Below are 20,063 nucleotides of genomic sequence, written 5' to 3'. Positions count from 1 at the left end.
TTTTATTGATTATGGATATCAATCCCTTATTTTGAATATGGATTAGAATACTTAAGGCGAGTCTTCCAATAATGTGATTATATTGGAACTAATATGAGTTTCACTGATAAAATATGTGTTGGAGTATAAGATTTCTTTTTCCAGTATACATTATGATAGTAAGTTGGGAATGCATATTTAAACAATCCAATTAATGAATTTGTTTGATCTTTTTATTATTAAATACTAGTACATAATAGAGTAGGTCTTTCAAGCTCTCTAAAAAGTGTGCATGCAGATTTTCTCCCTTTTCTAAAGCTAACCTGAGCTTTTTGGACCTCCTTAGAGCCCTTTCATTTTTTGTTGGTTGTAGAATTTTGTGAATTTTCAAGTGGGATAACATACCATTTCTTGTGGTGAATCTATGCCCAATGGATTGCTTAAGATGATCTATGCTTAGCAAGAAAGCATCCCCCATGAGTCACCAAGAACATTGGCCACTTTTGTTGGAATTATGATATATTTTTCATTAGTGCAAACACTTATTCAATTCTGAATGTCTACCAAGCTCATCACTTAGTCTATAGTGTATACCAAGCATTCAATGGTTACCTTATAAGTTTAGTAGGTAAACAGTTCTTACCGAGCATTCCAGAGTATACTGAGTGAATGGGCAGTTTAGCAGTGTTCACCGAGCAAAGCAAGGTAAATGAAGAACTCAGTGTTCATTGGGCAAAGCAAGGTAAATGAAGAACTTAGTGTTCACCGAGCATAGTAAGGTAAATGAAGAACTCAGTATTCACCAAGCACAACAAGGTAAACAAAGAAGTTAGTTTCTACCGAGTGACACTATATCTACCGAGTCACTAATGGTTACTGAGTTCCAAGTAGTATTGTGTGGCTAGTATGAACTGAGCCTCTACTTCTACCGAGTGCATGACGATGCTGAGTAATGTAGTGGATGCCAAGTATCAGAAGGTCACCGAGTTAGCTTGAGGAACCCGAGTTTTCTACTATCTGGCCAACTCAGTAATGTTTTGTTCGTTTGTGTTTTGGCTAACCTTGCAGTTGTAAATATTGGAATGGTATATATGTAATGTATGATATTATCTGTGAAAAAGATACATGGCATGGTGTGTATAAAAGAGAATGATGTTCGCATGTGAAGAAGGTATTAATATATTTTGAGAAAAGTGAAAGCGAATCAGCAGCAAAATAAAAGGAACACAACAAGGTCAACATAGGAGTAGAAAATTTATATCTATCACATTAGGTGATCAATACAACAAGGATCTTATCAAAAAATAGTTGTAAGTAGATCCACTACTTCATCCTAACAGGTGAATCAGTTTTTTAAATCCTTTAATAGGGTAGACTTAACAGTCTTTTCTAAATCTCCTAACAGAGTGCATACTTCATTGTATGTTTGTAAATCCTCTAACAAGGTGGACCTAATAGTCCTTTGTGCTCCTAATAGGGTAGATCATCAGAAGTGATCAATGTAATCCTTAACCGACCAACTTCATACTGGAGTAACGAAGTTTTGTGGGTATCATCCCCACCCTAGTTTTACTTTCTATTTGGAAGGTTTCTAGGTCACCAAATCTCTATGTACATGTGTAATGAATGTTCTTTTAGTTATGCAGTAGATGAATAAATGATGAATGGTTAACATTGCAAAAGGGATAAAAGTTTTATATGTTACTAATTCACCCCTCCCCTCTTAATAAACTACCTTATCCTAAATATTTCCAACAATTGGTATCAGAGCATTGTGGTTCTCAGGATAAAGTTTGACAGCTTGAGCAAAGATTAAGGACAATGGAGATATTTAGACTTGACAAATCTATTGAAAATGAAAAGCTAGATCTTGAAATGGCCATGGCTCAACTCAAAGAAGCAAAGGAGCATCTTTCTCAATCTCTAAAAAGAAGGAAGGAACTTGCAAGACAAATGAATGATCATCAGTATGTTGAAGAAAAGATTGAAGACCTTTTACCATCAAGTAGTTCAAATGAAGCTAATGAAGCAATCAAGGAACTCCTAGCAAATAATGGTTCTCTGCAAGAAGAAGTAAGGAAGCTTAAAAGAAAATAAGAAATTCAATCCATTAGGCTATGTGAAGTTTTGGAACAGAGAAACAAGGAAAATGAAGACCTAGAGGTAAGAAATAATCAATTCCTTCATCATGAAAATCTTGTAGGTCAACTATCTAATGCAAATGAAGTTATGAATCTAAGATCTGAGAATGAAAGTTTAAGAAATGATTTAATCACTGAAAGACAAATCAATGCAAGCTTACAAAGTGATCTGAGATCTGAGAGACAAATCAATCAAAGTTTAGAAAATGACTTGATCACTGAAAGGAAAGTCAATGAGAGAATGATGAAATCTCAAGCAGACATGACTCAATTAAATCAGCAAAGTGAGAAAAAATTTCATAGACAAAAAGGTAAAGCCGGTCTTGGATACAAGGAAGAAGGTGAATCCTCCAAACAAGGTGCCCAAGGGAATCAAAGACCCACTTGCAATCACTATGGCAAGATAGGTCATACATCAAACAAATTTTGGAGTAATGGAAAAAGTAAATTCAATGGCAAATGCTTCAACTACAATCAGCATGGTCACAAAGATAATGAATGCAAAGAAAAACCAAAATTTGAAGGCAAATGTCACAAATTCAAGAAAAAAGGTCACAAGGCATTCCAATGTAGATCCAAATCATTCAATCCAGCTGAACAACTTGTCAAAGCAATCTTTGGATGGGACTACAATACTTGGTGCAGATGCCATTATTGTGGAGAATATGGACATGTTGGCAAAGACTGCTCAAGACATCACTTGAGGAAAAGAGACACAACAGTAAGATGTTATACATGTATAGAACTTGGTCATATAGCCAAGAATTGCATGAATACTGAAAGAATTAAAGATGAAAACAAAGCTAAAGCTGATAACATTCAAAAGTAGATGAGACAACAATGGATTCCTCAATCTACCGAGCAAGATAGTTCAAATGATGGTCATGTCACTCAAGAAATGGGTGACTCCACCATTTCCAATTAGATTTAAGAAGAATCAAGAACTGCATCATCAAGCCATATCTCAAGTAGTTCCAAGGTGAAAGATTGCAAATGATCAAATCAGTATTTTAGATACAAGGGTCAAAGAAAAGTTATCATTCACCGTGTTGCATTTACCAAGCAAGGTTAGTTAAAGACCTTATCAAGCCAGGTCAAGAGTATCAAAGATTTTGTTTGATCACCGAGTTGCAAAGTTTTACCGAGTAGAGCGATGATAGACTGACAAGCACTATGTCATCTCATCTACCTTCATACTGAGCATTAATGACAACATTTTCATCAAAAAGGTAGAATTCAATTTCATTTCTCACTGCGACTTAAGAATACTCAGAGCTAAAATATTTCTAGTGAATCTAGAGCAAATCCCAAGCGATTCCAAGCAAATTTCAAGAAGAGAATTTGTTCAAGATCTTCTTATATTTACCGAGTAGCTATGGCATCTGTAAGCACCAGCAATAGCAAGGTGAAAAGAGGTTCAGAGATGCTGGTAAAGGGTACAGAATGGAAAGCACCCAATTTCAAGATTGTTCCAATTGTTGCTAAATTACTTGACCCAACTGGAGCTCAATCACAAATACCCCCCAAGGTACTTCTTATCAATGATATTCGTACTCATTTCAAATGTTCTATTCAAGAAATTGGAAACCTAGAAATGGACAGTGCCCTAGGTGAAATGAGTATAGATGGCTCTCTGAAACCTGAGTTCAAGCATCTTGAAACCAAAGGATTGACTCATATCTCACATATGCCTAGAAACTTCCAAACCAAATGGATTAGGTATATCTTGAGTAGGATGCATAATGGACAATTATGGTTAGAGCAGCCAGTGCTAATCACTAAGAAGATGATTCACAAAATCATGGGTCTACCTATGCTCAGCAAAGCCAAAACCACCAAAACCCTAAGTCAGGATGAGTTACAAAGGCAAACCCTAGCCGAATGGGACAGTAGAGGTTTAAAAGTAAACACTGTATTTGATGTCAAACTAAGTTTTGGCATTCATATGATTGCATACTATTAGAAGTTGTAATCTTTTCTTGGTGTGTTTATAAACCAAGGTTAAACCTCCTTTCTTTATTGTTATAATATATGAGGATATAAGCCAAGGTATCCTAATATATTTCTTTTTTGTCCTTTTTCCACTACATCTTATTTTGTCCTCTAGTGGAATATGTGAGGACAAATATTTATTATAATTTGTAATTCAGATTATTCCTCCTTAAGAGGAATCTCACACTTGGCCTCACACACTTATGAATGGTGGCATTCATAGACATGGGAGTTACATTCTAACTCCTCCTTCTCATCTCTATTTAAGAGATGACCCCCCTCTCTCATTTCTTATGAGGTTTCTTCCTCTTCTCAATTATTGTATGAGCAATTTCTCTCTCTCTCTCTCTCTCTCTCTCTCTCTCTCTCTCTCTCTCTCTCTCTCTCTCTCTCTCTCCTTAGGCTTTTCATGCCTCATTCATAATGTCACAAGGGGTTTTCTTTGCTTTCCCCTTTTCAAATATCTTGTCCCATGGTGTTGGATCTTGAAGCTTTATCTCTCCTATCTTATGGTAATATCTTTTCATGCATTAACTTGCTTAGATTCTTTCCTAGTATTGCTTATTTACATATTTTTTTTCCATTTCTAACACATACAAATTATATAGTTCCAGTAGACTGAATAGTGTACCTTGTGAAGCTGTGGATTTGGCCCTCAAGGTTGTAAAGAAAAATCTTGAACTTGATCTGTCTGAGGTATTGCTGAAACAATTGAATAAAAATATGGATAGTATAAGGACTTCCAAGAATAACTCTTGTAAATTCGGTTCTTTGTTAATTTGTTTATTTTTCTATATTCAAAAATTCTTTCCGTCAAAAGGAACTGTCATATGGAGAAAAGACATTCCAATTTTGTATCAAATAAATGAGTTTGTGGCAGAGATGGGTGAAAATTTTGATAGCATCATGGACAATTACTTTGAAGATTTCAAAGAGAGAATGAATAACAGGTTTTGGATTCCACCAAAGCTAGTTGAAGATTACAAAGATGATGTATGCTTCATAGTTGACTGTGATAAGGTGTACATCTAGGCAGTCAGACCCCAAGTTGCATGGGTAAAACCTCTTCCCTATGAGGTAAATATTGATGAAACCAGAGACATCATAGAAGCACTGGTAAATGAGCCAGTAGACCCAAGGCAACAAATTTTTGGAACCTATGATGAAGCAAAGGCCAGAATTGAGCTTCAAATCAAGCTACCATAGGCCATAAGTAAAGGCAAGAGGAAGATAGCAAAGTTAAAAATTGCATCAGGCCCTCTTATGCTAACAGAAGGGAAAGGTGAGGACAAAGGAGATGATGAAGAAGATGGAGGAGAAGAATAAAAAGAAGGACAAGAATTTGAAGAAGAACTACCAAAGAAGAAAGGTAGGGTAATAATTACCAAACCTAGGAAGAAGCCTACAATAGTATTTACCAGAAGGACCAGAAAAGGTAAGCAGGAACCCATACTAGTCAGGCTTGCACCTAAATTTTAGGAAAGGCTCAAAAAATTGGAAGAAGGAGCTAGCATAAAAAATTTCAAAGCATTGAAATTTGAAACTAGAATAGATGCTGAGAAAATGCAAATTGAGGAACTGGTACTCAGCAAGATGGGAAAATGGAAATACTCCCTGGACTAGATTGCCCCCTAAATCTCAAAAGAATTATTGGAGAGATTGTAACCGAGATGGGAATTAGCAACCCAAACGATAAAAGACATATATGAGCAATCCTTGAAGAATCTTCAACCAAGTCTCATTGGAGTAGAAGTAAAAACTGCAATGAAAAATCATGAAAGTAAAATGATGATCAGATTCCACACATGTTTAATTTTAATCAAAGACATTGAGCATGTTGTAAATGATGAAACAAACATGTGGAAAAAAATCTATCATCTGCATAAACCCAGTGAAGACCCAATGGAAATCAAAGATGATGACAACAGTGATAGTGATGATATTGATGGTACTCCATCCATCACAGTTTCACCAGGTGAGCTACATGCATTAATGGGAGAAGAAAAGGAGGAAGAAGTTGAAGAGGAAGATAAGGAGGAAGATGATCCAGTGAAAATTGCAGCAGTAGTGATTGCATCCCTTCCTCACTCTCCACCAAAAAATGTTTCATCCATCAAGGAGATAGCTTCTACAAGTGAGATTGTGAGCACAATTGCCACATCAATTATTCAAACTTCACTTGCCTCATCATAGCTCTAGGTATCATCAATGGAAGTGTCTACCACTTCATTTATCGAGCTATAGCCCTCTCCTTTAGCTACTGAGCTAGCCTCCTTAGCACTATCATCTTCATTAAGTATAGCAGTAAGCTCCACAATTTTGTCAGCTACATTAACACCAATTTTTGCACCAGTTAGTCCTCCCATTATAAATATTCCAGCTTGTTCTACAATTTTGTCTACATTATTTGCATCTATTTCAAATCCAATTAGATCAGATACTGCATTACCGAGTGTATCACCATTTTTGGGAAGTACTCCAATTTTTTATCCAGTAAATACTCCTATTGGCACTCAACCCTCAAGTATCCCAGTTTTCACTGCTAGTCCTTCCATCTCCACTATTGTGTCTATTTCCAAGGTCAAACCAGTCATCACAGAAGCCAAAAAAAAGAAACCATTAAGACTTTTGATCACTAGAAAAGAAATTCCTGAAAATATTAGCTTAGACACAGAAATAGTGATTCCAAAAATTGACTACGAAAATGCTACCATTGAAGAAATGAGGTATGCTAGTCAAATAATAGAGATGAAGGCTATGCAGAAGTAGTTAAGGTCTGAAAGGGATAAGGAGTAAATAATAATTGAGAATGCCAGGAATATAATTACATAAGCTATAGGTGTTGAAGTAGATTCCACTCAACACATTTTGATTCAATTAGAAGAGGCTGTAAATAAATTCAATGAGAACACCTCTGGCCAAGAAAAATTGATTGAAAAGGCAGAAAGGAAATTTGATAATAAGGTGCTTGAGCAAATTACAATAAAACAGGTAGAATTTTCCACAATTTTGGTCAATCTTGAAAATTCTTTTAATAATGTAACTTCACTTTTTGCCAAACTTTGTGATGTTACCGAGTATACCAAGGAGATCAAAGAAAAATTAAATAAAATTAATGAGGATATGAAGGTGAGTGCCCAAATGCTGCAACTTGACCCCAGTTCAAGTTCATCCCATCATCTTAGAATTAGATTTCTATCAGAAAAGCAAGCAGAACTATTGAGAGAGGAAGCAAGGATCAGATCAACATTGATTGACATTCAGAATATGATTCTTTCTATCATGGACATAATGCAGAAACACATTGCATACTCCAAAACATTGATCCATGACAAAAATTTCTCTGTTGTAGATCATGTGATTGAACTTTCAGTTGAAGTTCAAATAACACTCTCCACCTGCAAAATTTTGCAAGAAAATTGGGATAAGACTTTGGCTCTCATTCTCAAGGCACATTTTGAATTTATCTCCCATTTTGGTGTTTATGTGTAAATACATATTGTTTACTTTGGCATTATTGTCAAAAAGGGGGAGATAGAGTACCAAAGTAGAGAAAAGAGATATATGTAAGTAAAGGAAGTCTTGTAAAGATAGAGATACTTGTAAATACTATGTGCATATTGTATGGGGGAGATATATTTAAATCAATACGTCAAATTTTGCACATAAGTTTTGGTTCATAAGTGTTTTTGTCACTAATGCCAAAGGGGGAGATTGTTGGAATTATGATATATTTGTCATTAGTGCAAACACTTATTCGATTCTAAATGTCTACCAAGCTCATCACTTAGTCTATAGTGTATACCAAGCATTCAATGGTTACCTTATAAGTTCAGCAGGTAAACAGTTCTTATCGAGCATTCCAGAGTATACTGAGTGAATGGGTAGTTCAGCAGTGTTCACTGAGAAAAGCAAGGTAAATGAAGAACTTAGTGTTCACCAAGCACAACAAGGTAAATGAAGAACTCAGTGTTCACTAAGCATAGCAAGGTAAATGAAGAACTTAGTATTCACTGAGCATGGCAAGGTAAATAAAGAAGTTAGTTTCTACCGAGTGACACTATATCTACCAAGTCACCAACGATTACCCAGTTCCAAGCAGTATTGTGTGGCTAGTATGAATTGAGCCTCTACTTCTACTGAGTGCATGATGATGCCGAGTAATGTAGTGGATGTCAAGTATCAGAAGGTCACCGAGTCAGCTTGAGGAACCCAAGTTTTCTACTATCTGGCCGACTCAGTAATTTTTTGTTCACTTGTGTTTTGGCCGACCTTGCACTTGTAAATATTGGAATGGTATTTATGTAATGTATGAAATCATATATGAAAAAGATACATGGCATGGTGTGTATAAAAGAGAATGATGTTTTCATGTGAAGAAGGTATTGATATATTTTGAGAAAAGTGAAAGTGAATTAGGAGCAGAATAAAAGGAACACAACAAGGTCAACATAGGAGTAGAAAAGTTATATCTATCACATTAGGTGATCAATACAACAAGGATCTTATTAGAAAATAGTTGTAAGTAGATCCACTACTTCATCCTAACAGGTGAATCAGTTTTGTAAATCCTTTAACAGGGTAGACTTAACAGTCTTTTGTAAATCTCCTAATAGAGTGCATACTTCATTGTATGTTTGTAAATCCTCTAACAAGGTGGACCTAGTAGTCCTTTGTGCTCCTAATAGGGCAGATCATTAGAAGTGATCAATGTAAGCCTTAACTGGCCAACTTCATACTACAGTAACGAAGTTTTGTGGGTATCATCCCCACCCCAATTTTACTTTCTATTTGGAAGGTTTCTGGGTCACCAAATCTCTGTGTACATGTGTAATGAATGTTTGTTCTTTCAATTATGTAGTAGATGAATAAATGATGAATGGTTAACATTGCAAAAGGGATAAAAGTTTTATATGTTATTGATTCACCCCTCACCTCTCAGTAACCTACCTTATCCTGAATATTTCCAACAACCTTTTCCCCTGATTCAGTCCAGTACTGTTAACTGATCAAAGAGACCTTCCATGGGCTATTTTCTTTGCTATGGGTCAACACGCTATTTTGAAAGGGTTAGCATTTCATGTTAACCATTTTCACTAGTTTGGAATGTGACTTTTATGCCCTTTCCAAAATAGAACAACATTTATTTTGGAAAGCTCCCTTTCTTGCCTTTCCAAAATAGCAAATTGGTTTGTGATAAATGGGTTTGTGCCACATGACAATAGGGAAAATCATTTTTTTAAAATAATTTGAGAGAATTTCAATGGGCTATTTTCTTTGCTATGGGTTAACGTGCTATTTTTAAGGGTTAACATTTCGTGTTAACTATTTTTGATATTTCAAAATGTGACTTTTATGCCCTTTTTAAAATAGAAAAATTCACTATTTTGGTTACAATAAATATTTTATTAGATTTATTAAACTAACTAGTCTACACCATTAAATTAAAAAATTAAATAAATAACAATATTAAAAATTTATGATAATTAATTTATATTCTAGTTTGAGTATTATTATTTAACAAAAATATTTAAAATCAATATGATACTTCAATTATGCTCCTATTCCATTTGAAGTTATTCATAATTTAAATATTTATATATATAATAAAATAATTATATTTGACAAATTTAACTATAGAAATAGAAATTTCACTATTTTGGAAATCTTCTTTGCTTACCTCTATGAAAAAGTGACATCACATTGTGACAAATGGGTTTGTGCCACATGGTGGCATGATAAATCATTTTTCTTAAAAACAAATTATTTTCATCAAACTTTTGATGCTAACTACTTAAACTCATCACAATTTTGACAATAAATACTCATTTTTGACATTGACAAATTGAATTTGGATGCCATTTTTCAATGCAAATTGGTCAAAATTTTGAAGCTGTCATTGGTCATCAAACTTTTAACACAAAAAATATCGATGAAAAGGTTCATAAAAAAATTGATCAAATTTGCATTGAAATATGTGTATAATTTTAATAATGTATGAATGATGTAAGAGCATCCTATGTTGCCTTGTAATCCTACTCAATTTCATTCATTCTACTAGTTACTGCCAAGTTCTAGTTGCTATCAAGTTCCAATTGCTACCAAGTTGTCTAATGTTGGCCGAGTTGTCCATTATTGGTCAAGCTGTCTAGTGTTGGCTGTGTGTTCCTTCATGTGCAAAGTGAACATGATATTTTCTGATGCTCGGGTCCTCCATTGACCAAGCTATCTATGTTCTAGTTCTTAGTTGGAGCCAACTTTCATATTTAACTTGAATCATGAATTTTTTGATAGGATCTTGTCTAGGGATGAGTGTTGACCATTTTAAGGTGAGGCTTTCTATTATGTAATAATATAGAATCTTTTGTAAGTCATTTTGGAAAGTATAAATAGGGTGCTTAGGATAAGGTTAGAGTTAGAACTTAGAGCACTTAGAGAATTTAAAGAAAATGTGTTTGGAAGTGTAGATTTGAAGTTGGATAATGGATCTTGAAGTTATATTTTGTATTTTATTGAAACCTAGAAGGCCTTACAGCTAACATGTATGCTGATAATTTGATGAATCAATAGAAATTTTTTGTTATCTCTTCCCTTGGTGATGTTCTCTATGTGTTGATTTCATTGTGTTTACTCTACAAGGTGGTTTGGATAGATGGTGTGACCTTGGCCCTAGTTGTCTGAATCCCTCCTTACACCAAGAACCCTAAGTTGAATCTAGTTGTTGTGTTGGAAGCATGAATGCTGATGACATTCCTATGGGGGAGTATTGTAGATATATTTTTATGATGATATGTTACATTCATGACTAATTTTTTCATTGATGTCAACATAATAGTCTTCTATGGTATCTGACAGAAGAATGACAGAAAGATCAAGTTGGTATAGATAACTAGTTGAGTATTCTAATTATCTGAGGTTATGAGAGATACTTCTAAGTATCTAGTATATGTAGTTAACATTAGATGAAGAAATGATAAGTCTGGAAGAAGTTATGTAATCTTTGGTGATGTCTATTCTGAGATAGAGTTTATAGAGGCGTGTTCTAGTAAACTTGTTATATCTCTTAGTAGAGTTATTATTCTAAGAATTGAGGTTGAGGATATGAAAAAGAAATGTTGGTGATGTTGTGGCTAAGTTCTCTCATTATAATATTATGTGTACATAAAGATATTTAAGTTACAAGGCATAAGATTAATGTTATCACTAAGTGTAACATGTTCTTAATGTGGTTCTATAATAATTAATTGAGAAGGTCTAACAACCAACTTAGGGAATTGTTGGACTCAATATAAAGGAAGGACATTTTACTTTATCATATGAGATGGAATAATATTGATGAGAAGTGATTGTAAGTAGCAGAGAGAGTAGAATGAAAAGTTGAGCAGAGTAGAGGAGAAGTGAAGGAAACTTCATTGCCAAGGTTTTGTTGAGTGATCTAATGTTTGATATTTGGATCTAAGGTTTGTGACTTGGTCTACAAGGTTTGATAGTGATTGGTTTGGTTGACAGAATAATGAAAAGAGGAACATTATAGTAAATTTCATGTTTGAGAAGTGAACTCTTCTTTTATTTGAAATTGCATGTTTTGGCAGTGGGCTCATCTTACATTCATTTTACTACAACTCCTAATAGGGTTCACACAACTCCTAAAAGGGTTAGAATCTTTTGATAGAGATTCAAACTCTACTAATAGGGATTCATAGTACTAAATGTTGTAATAGACTCCTAACAGGGTCCATCCTTTAACAAGGAATATTTATATTAGTACATCATCATGTGGGCATCATTCCCACTAGGATTTTCCCTTTGATCAAGGGTTTCCCTAGTTGACATATCTGGTGTAATTGTCTATGTACATCTTATTATGGTTATTGTTTACTTTGGTTGAATGGTTAAGTTTTTTTAAGGAAGACAAAAGTTTTAATTGTTGGATAATTGATTTACCCCCTCTCTCAATTATCTTGGTGGACTATTGTTTCTAACAATTGTTATTAGAGCATTAGGTCCTTGAAGATAAAGTTTAATAACTTTGGGAGATACATGGTGAGCATGTTCATGAAAGATAGTCCTACATTAGATAGAATAAATTTTTAGACACGAATGGTGAAAATTCTTGGTGAGTTATCAGATTTGTGTAAAGAGAAAAGTATTGAATTTTTAGATCTAGAATCCTCTCATTGTATATAGAAGAATAATAGGACAAGCAAAGATAGATCCATATCAGAAGAAGACAGAAATATAAAGGAAGGTATTGATCTACTTACAAAGAGAGAACTATAAGGTATGAAAATTTTTGTTTGTTGGACATGTAAAGAATTTGGTCATTTTTGAGTATATGTCCTAAGAGATTGAGAAAAGCTAGAAAGAATATAGTTTCTGATAAATTTGATGAATTTAGATCAAGTATGGAAAGTGTTGGCGCTCAAAATTGCCTTCCCGATTTTGATCACCATTGAAAAAATCAAGCCCTTAAACGCTTTTAAAATGCATATGTGCCTGGTTGTACCTGGTCGTCCATAATTGACCCCTAAGGTGTTTAATGCTTCTGGTACCTTTCATTCAACATGCCTAAGCATTTCGTGAAGTTAGATTGAATTTTTGAGTCATTTGGCAAAGTTCTGTTTTGAGCTAGTATCAATTTTGTATTTTCACCTAAGTGTCAAATAGCGACAGGAGGCTGTGTTTGAACTCGAATATCTTTTTCCTAGAATTGTGTCATGACTTACCACTTTGAGATTATCTTGTGTCCATACCCAAGAACCTATGTTTCAAATTTTGAGTCATTTCAAGTTCGTTTGACTAGGTTTTGAATCCCTCTAAGTTGGTCAGTTACTGTTTTCATGCTTTTGCACTTTGCACACATTTCTAGGAAGCCCTGTTTGACGTGCTATAACTTTGATCCAATTGACTAAAATGTTAAATTTTTTGTTGTGTTGCATGGTAAACGTCAGAGACTTCTTATGTTCAAATTTTTAAGTCTTGACGAATCCATTTGCACACTTTTTCGGGTCATTTCCATTCGCAAAAAGTGTTTTATGTCAATGCTTTTAATCTGCAAAAATCCAAGTAGCATACTTTGAACGTCCGCCATTTACGCCCAGTTATTCGTCATGAGTCAAAATTGTGGAATCATACTGTCCACATGGCAAAGTTTTAGTCTCCCTATTTTCAGAACCTCAAGTGTCCGTTTGCCCAATTTTCCAAGCCAAATCCGAACCCATTTTATTATTTTATGACGTGCTTACTTACAGGTGATTCTGAGAAGGCAACTTTGACAGTGAGTATCTTCTGATTGGGAATTCGTCATGAGACGAGATTCAACTGTTTGCAAGAATGCGGAGCAGAGATTCAGTGGGCCATTTTCCAGAGCCCAATCAGGTGTTTGGATCAGTTTTCAAAGGTAGTCAACAGACCTCCTGGCGCAGGATTGAAAAGTTACAAATAAATGATAAAAGTAGTTTTTTTTAAGGAATTAGTTAGTGCTTGATTGGATGTCTCAGGATCTTAAAGGCACCGTGAGTTATAAAGTGAAAATGATTTATGAAAGAAACATGGGGATATGAAATCCTAGATTTTGAGAATGTGGAGCATGAGCTAAGAAATTCTGAAGTAGTAATTGCTCTTGTTATTAAAGGTAGATCATGCATAGATTCACAGAATGCCTTTTGATGATGTAAGTATTAGTGTTTCAATGAAGAGTTCAGATGCAAAGGAGATGATGGAACATAAGAGTTCTCCTCCAATTTACACTTTTTCAATCTTGTCATCATTTTTTTAGAAGAAGCTTGTTTTCCTATTAAGAGAATAATGGTTTTTAGAATGAAGGAATTTATTTCCAATAGCCATGGGCTAGAGTCTCATGCAACAATGCCAAGAGTAGAAAGCTTGGAGGTAAAAGGAGACTGCCCATTTTTCAAATCATAAACAACCTTCTTCTTTAGTGCTTCCATGGCCAAGGTATTGGAAGTTTTGGTCAAGATACTTAGTCACTTTAGAAAAAATGATATACACCAAGTAAAAAACACCCCACACATATATAAGAAACCATCATTCAAGCATTTACAAGCAAAAAATGCAGGTAAAAAGGAGCATAAGCAGTCGGTAGTTTGCTAAATGAAAGCCAGAGCGTATTAAAATAGAAACCAATGGAGGCACGAGCCCATTCACAAATGAAAACCCATCTTCATTAAAAGAGGCAGCGCCAAGAAAAAAGAGAACCCGCAGCTGCAGGATAGATGGGCGTTGAAATTAGCAGAAAGGAATAAAGAGCAGCATCAATTGGTTTTTGAACTTTCAACCCATGCAAGAACAAAGAGACCACGGGAAGTTAGAAAGAGGACGTCATGTTTTCTAGCAGTAGCCCATGTTTTTCGAAGATTTGCACCTTCTATAGTGGAAACTCACATTTTTTGTGAAGGGGAGGCCGCAGTTGTGGATGGAGGCAGATGCTTCAACATCTGCAGGGAGGACGTCCATGACTTGCAGAAGTAAGGAGGAAGCTGCAGTCGATTGCATTCAACGTAGCAGGCAAGAGTTTTTAGTAAGGAAGCTGCACCAAGAAACTAGAGAACCCACTATTTTTAAAGGAATGCACCATCATAAAAGAAACACAGAGGACGTCTCATCCAAACCACAGAAGGAAAGCACACGTTGCAAAAAGATCCACATCTTTAGGAGGAGCAGAACTCGCGCATGAGATGAGAAGCAATCACAGTAATGGTGAAAGCCGTTCACATGGCATAAAGAAAGTAGAAAACGTGAATCATTTTATCCCACATTGAGTGGGTATTGAAATAGTAGGCACTTTAAATACTTCTGCCCACTAGTCGTTAGTTGTCTTTAAGACAACGCTCTTTGGAAGGGCAGCGCTCATGTGCGTGGGCTCGTGCGTCAGTGGATGCCACTTGGAGGTTTGACGTCAGCGGAGTAGCATGATGCATAATTTTTAACCAGATTGTACATGTGTTGATGTGGCAGGAAAGTGTGAGATCGTGACACATGGATAATCTGACGATCGTCGCTATGTCACCATGGAGAAGATGCAAGGAGGTTACCATAGCGACATAGCTCGGGCGAATCAAAAGATGCCACGTGGTAGAAGCTAGTTGACCCGGATGGAAGGAGAGGGAAATATGAAGGCAAATAAAATAATAATTTTTTATTATTTCCCGATTTTCAAATCACGTTCAAGTTTTTTTTTTTCAAATTGAAAAAGGGCATATTCTAAAGTTTTGACTTTAGAAGTAATTTTAAATCTTTCAAAAGTTTAAAAACAAAGTGTGCAGACCTGAGCATTTTTTTAGGCGAGGGGACATTTTTCAAATGGCAATTTTAGGCGCTTCTGGTAACCAAAATATGAAGTGTTATATATCACCGGAATCGGGAGAAGACGAACTTTCCGATTCTGGAGTCAGTTTTTGCACAGGTATCAGTTAGTTTGAGTTATGTGAGGTTTTCTATCAGGTACTTGAATTGCAACTATATTCAGACCAGGAAGTTCAATTTTGTTTTTTGTCAAGGTAATGACCTGAATATCAGTAAAAAGACAGTTGAAATGTAGTTTGGGTTGAAATTTGAGCGGATTCATTCAGTAAAAAACAAAATTTCACCAGCATTTCAATGGGTAAATCAGATATTTTGGTGACTCAGCAAGTTTCATCATTTAGAAACAGACATTTGCAAATCAGTTGCAAAAAATGATGAAACAAAATAGATCAAGATGGGAGAAGGAAGGAAGAAGTTTTCAGTTGCTAGAAGATTGATTTTCAAGTGGACACTTGTCAAGTAAAGATCAGATCTGAGATTTCTTTCTTGTCTATATCTTTCTTTCTCTGATACTTTGTAAGGGTTCCAGTTTTTGTCACTGAGAAACCAGTTGGTTCCAATTTTTGGAGAAAAACCAGTCACTACTGAGATACCAAATTTTGGATCCAGTTTTGATATGTTCCCATACTGTGATACCACATATTTCTTCAGCAATTTCTCTCATGTGAACAATAGTAGAAATAAGAATACAGATAGTCCGATCTATTAGGTAGCTTTACATTTAAATTTCATGCATCTTATTGTAATTTGTTTCAAGGAAATGAATGATAAGACAACAGCAAGTCAATCTTCATTCTGATATCTTGTCTCTCATTCATGCTATTTGTGATCTTTTGTGTTTTGTAAACAAAGAATATGAAACTCAGTTGCAACTTATTAGTTGTATATGTTGATTTATTTTTCTTATGACTCAAAGAGTTATGTAAATGCTTGATTCCTCATCATAGGATTGCAAATTTCATGAAGGGATAAGTCGAGTATGAGGTTCAGAAGGATGCAGATGTCTAGTTCACAAAGTGGTTAGATAGATCAGGAAGTCCTGATGTATGGCACATATCAATGATTTTCAGGAATGTGTGTTAGGTTTTTGTATGAATTGCCCAATAGATAAGGCACTGATCACTTATAGGATCACCTGTTATACTGCTGCATATTTGAGGTTTTGCTGAGATCAACATCAATAATCAAACGCTTTTCCACTTTCATGTTGAAGAGCTATAATAGAATGCCCTCACTCAGCTCATGAGATTCCTAGATCTGCATATAGCTACTGTAGATGGATGTCATTTCATGAGTTATCAAGAGAAATAAGGGTTTAATCTGCTTCATATTAGATTCAGCGTATGCTTTGACAACTGGTACCATATAAAGAATCTATAGGTCCACCCGCCTAGGTTTTGCAGAGCCTGAAGTGTAGAAAGAGTATAGCCTTATAGTTGGCCTGGTGTCTGAATGGATGTGTTGATAATGGGAGTTAGCTGCCCCTAGATGCATCTTGTTCTCATCAGGGTAATTGGAAATGGGTAACATTTTCAAACACCAACAGAAAGATCCTTGAAAGACTTTGTTAATGAGTCTAGATTTTTTAATGAAGAGTAAGTAATAGAGAAAATATTTTTGGAGACTATTATGGAAAGTACAAATGTGAGAATTGATGAGAAATTTAGGATACAAGAAAGAATAGTTGATTACAATTTAGATGATGATGTCATTATTAAGCCAAGAAATGATGAAGTATTTCTTGAGACTAACAATGGTTTGTAGAATGAAGGAGAGATGAGGCAAGAAAAAAGCTTGGAACCTTCAATAAAGCCAAGAGTTGAGATAGCAACTCCTTCTTCACGAAAGAATATGATAAAGAATCACCCATCTGAGCAGATCATTGGAAGCAAAGATAAAGGTGCAATGATAAGAAGTAAAGTTAATCAAGAACTATGTTTGATATCTCAACTTGAACCAAAGAATGTAGACGAAGCATGTAAATATGTTAATTGGAAAAAATCTATGAAAGAGGAATTGAACCAGATAGTAAAGAATGAGATATGGGAATTGATCCTTAGACCAGTAGACAATAATGTGATAGGAACTAAATGGGTATTTAGAAACAAGATATATGAGCAAGGTGAAGTTGTAAGGAAAAAGGAAAGATTAGTATGTAAAGTTTACTCATAGTAAGAAGGAATAGACTATGATGAGACCTATGCTCTAGTGGCTAGAATAGAAGTAGTAAGATTATTCTTAGCCTATGTTGCACAAATGAAATTCAAAGTGTATTAGATGGATGTCAAATCAACATTTCTAAATGGAGAACTTGAAGAAGAGGTATATATTGATTGTTGAAAATGATTGAAATGATCATAAGAAAAGTTGTTGGAATAATATATGGAACTGGTAAAGAATGTCCTTAATCATTGTTTTGTCATTGATGTCAAACTTGCTACTTGCAAGAATGACAATTGCTTTTGTGATCCAAATACTATCAATTAGTTGATTGTCAAGGAGGAGGCAATCAATAAGATGTAACTAGATCACCTAGAGAAAGGTTGAAGTTATGATGTTGTAATGAAGTACAAGGATCAGCTAAGCCATTGATGAAAAAGTGTATTTGATGGAATACTATAAGATACAAAGAATGGGCACACTGAAACATATCAAAGATTTAAGGTTTTAGCTAAGTATTTTGTAAAACTCAAACTAAGTTCATTAGAGAGAAGGAGCCGAGCAAGCTAGTAAGAGCCAAGAAAATTCCTAGTTAATGCCGAGTAACCTTCAGATGTCGATTCACACAGAGTTAATCAAGTGCCAAGCAGAACTAAGTGCCGAGCAGAACCAAGTGTTGAGTAGAACCAAGTGCCGAGCAGGTATAGGTACTGAGTAACACAGAGGTGTCGAGCACCAGTAACTCAATAATGCCAAGCTGCTGCATTATTTTGGAAATCAAAGATTCACCAGATCTAAGTCGACAAGGTTGTTATCTAAAAATTTGTGAATTAAAAGGAAGATAAGAATGATGAGCTGGTGGCACAAAACACCATGTAGAACGATTTTAATGATACAACTGGCGAAGTTTCTAGAAGAGAACAAGATATGGGGTAGATACATTGTATCGTACCTAACCCATTTTGAAACCCTAAGATTGGAGAGGGAGAATTGAGTGGCAAAGACAAATTAGACTTCTATATAAGAAGACATAAGTTAATGAAGAATAGGGGACAGTAAAAGAGAAAGGTGTGGTCAAGCATAAAAGCATGAAGTGCTGTAGAATGTGCTAAGGAGAAGAAAGCACTAGAACTCAATTTGAATAGATGACCGCAAGGATGATTGCATTGGAAAAATGAGTAAGAAGACTCAAGGAGACAAAGCTTAAGAGGAAGACAAGTAGTCAGAGCTAAAGTGATTAAAGTCAAGCATAAGGATTGAACTGAAAGTGTGATCTGAAATCTGCAAAGTATGTTGTAAGTTATATCAGATCAAAAGTGCATTATCATTACTTTCTAGCAATTGTAACAATAATTCTAAATCCTATGGACTTAGGTTGGTTTAATAGCCATTAGATAAATCCTTTAACAGGGTGACATTCCAAGTGAATGTTCTAAAGACCTTTAACCAGACCCATTCCTAATAGTTTGGTGAAATCCTTTAACAGGGTCACATTTAAAAGTGTGTTGTAAGCCTTTAACAGGGCAGGCTTTTAACAGGGCATCACTTCAGAAGAGTGAGAATCAAGTAGCATGTTACTGGTGGTTTTTCCCAAATTAGGTTTTTACATAAATCATTGTGTCATGTGTTGATCTTGAATGTTTTATCTTTGCATATTGATTTACTGTAATTTGCTTATATGATTGATTTAAGTTTGAACAGATGAAAAGGGTATGGATTCATTAAAAAGTAGTAAAAAGGTATTAATAGGGCATTTGGAACTTGAATAACTGATTCACCCCCCCTCTCAGTTATTCTAAAGAATTCTAAAAATTGGTATTAGAGCCTGATTGCTGATTTAGTTTAAAAGGGACTACAAGCAGAAAAGATCAAAATGCCAAAAAGAGAAGTTCCCAAGCTCAACAAAGACAACTTTGTTGCATGGAAAAGTTTGATGAAGCTACATCTTGGATCCATAGGAGATTATGCCCAAAATTCAATTGTCACTGAACATGTAGATCCAACAGGTGCTCCTACTGTAGAAGACATGAAAAACAAGCAAGAACACAACCAGACAATGCTAGAAATTGCCTCTACACTCAGCTATGCTGAATTTGATGATATCAAAGGATGTGACACTGCATTCAAAATGCAGAAAGCCTTATCAGACATCTATGGAGGAGATCAGAATGTACAAAGAGAAAAAGAGAAAGTCTCAGAGGCAAGTTTGATGACATAAAAATGGAAGAAAATGAGAATGCTGCTTAGTATGGTGCAAGAATAATGGAAGTGGTAAGTGCAATAAGATGCTTGAGTGGTCAACTGGATGAAGATATTGTTAATAGTAAGTTCTTAAGAACCTTGCTCCCTATCTATGCTATTAGAGTATCAGCAATACAAGAGCTAAGATGTATACCAAGAAATAATCTAAGCTTTGAAGGTATAATAGGTAGACTCACTACATTTTAGTTATCTAACTTTGACAAC

This window comes from Cupressus sempervirens, chromosome 9, assembly GCF_028749045.1.
Source record: "Cupressus sempervirens isolate cs-2001-9-10 chromosome 9, ASM2874904v1, whole genome shotgun sequence".
Classification (NCBI taxonomy): Eukaryota; Viridiplantae; Streptophyta; class Pinopsida; order Cupressales; family Cupressaceae; genus Cupressus; species Cupressus sempervirens.
This window is presented reverse-complemented; position numbering follows the sequence as displayed.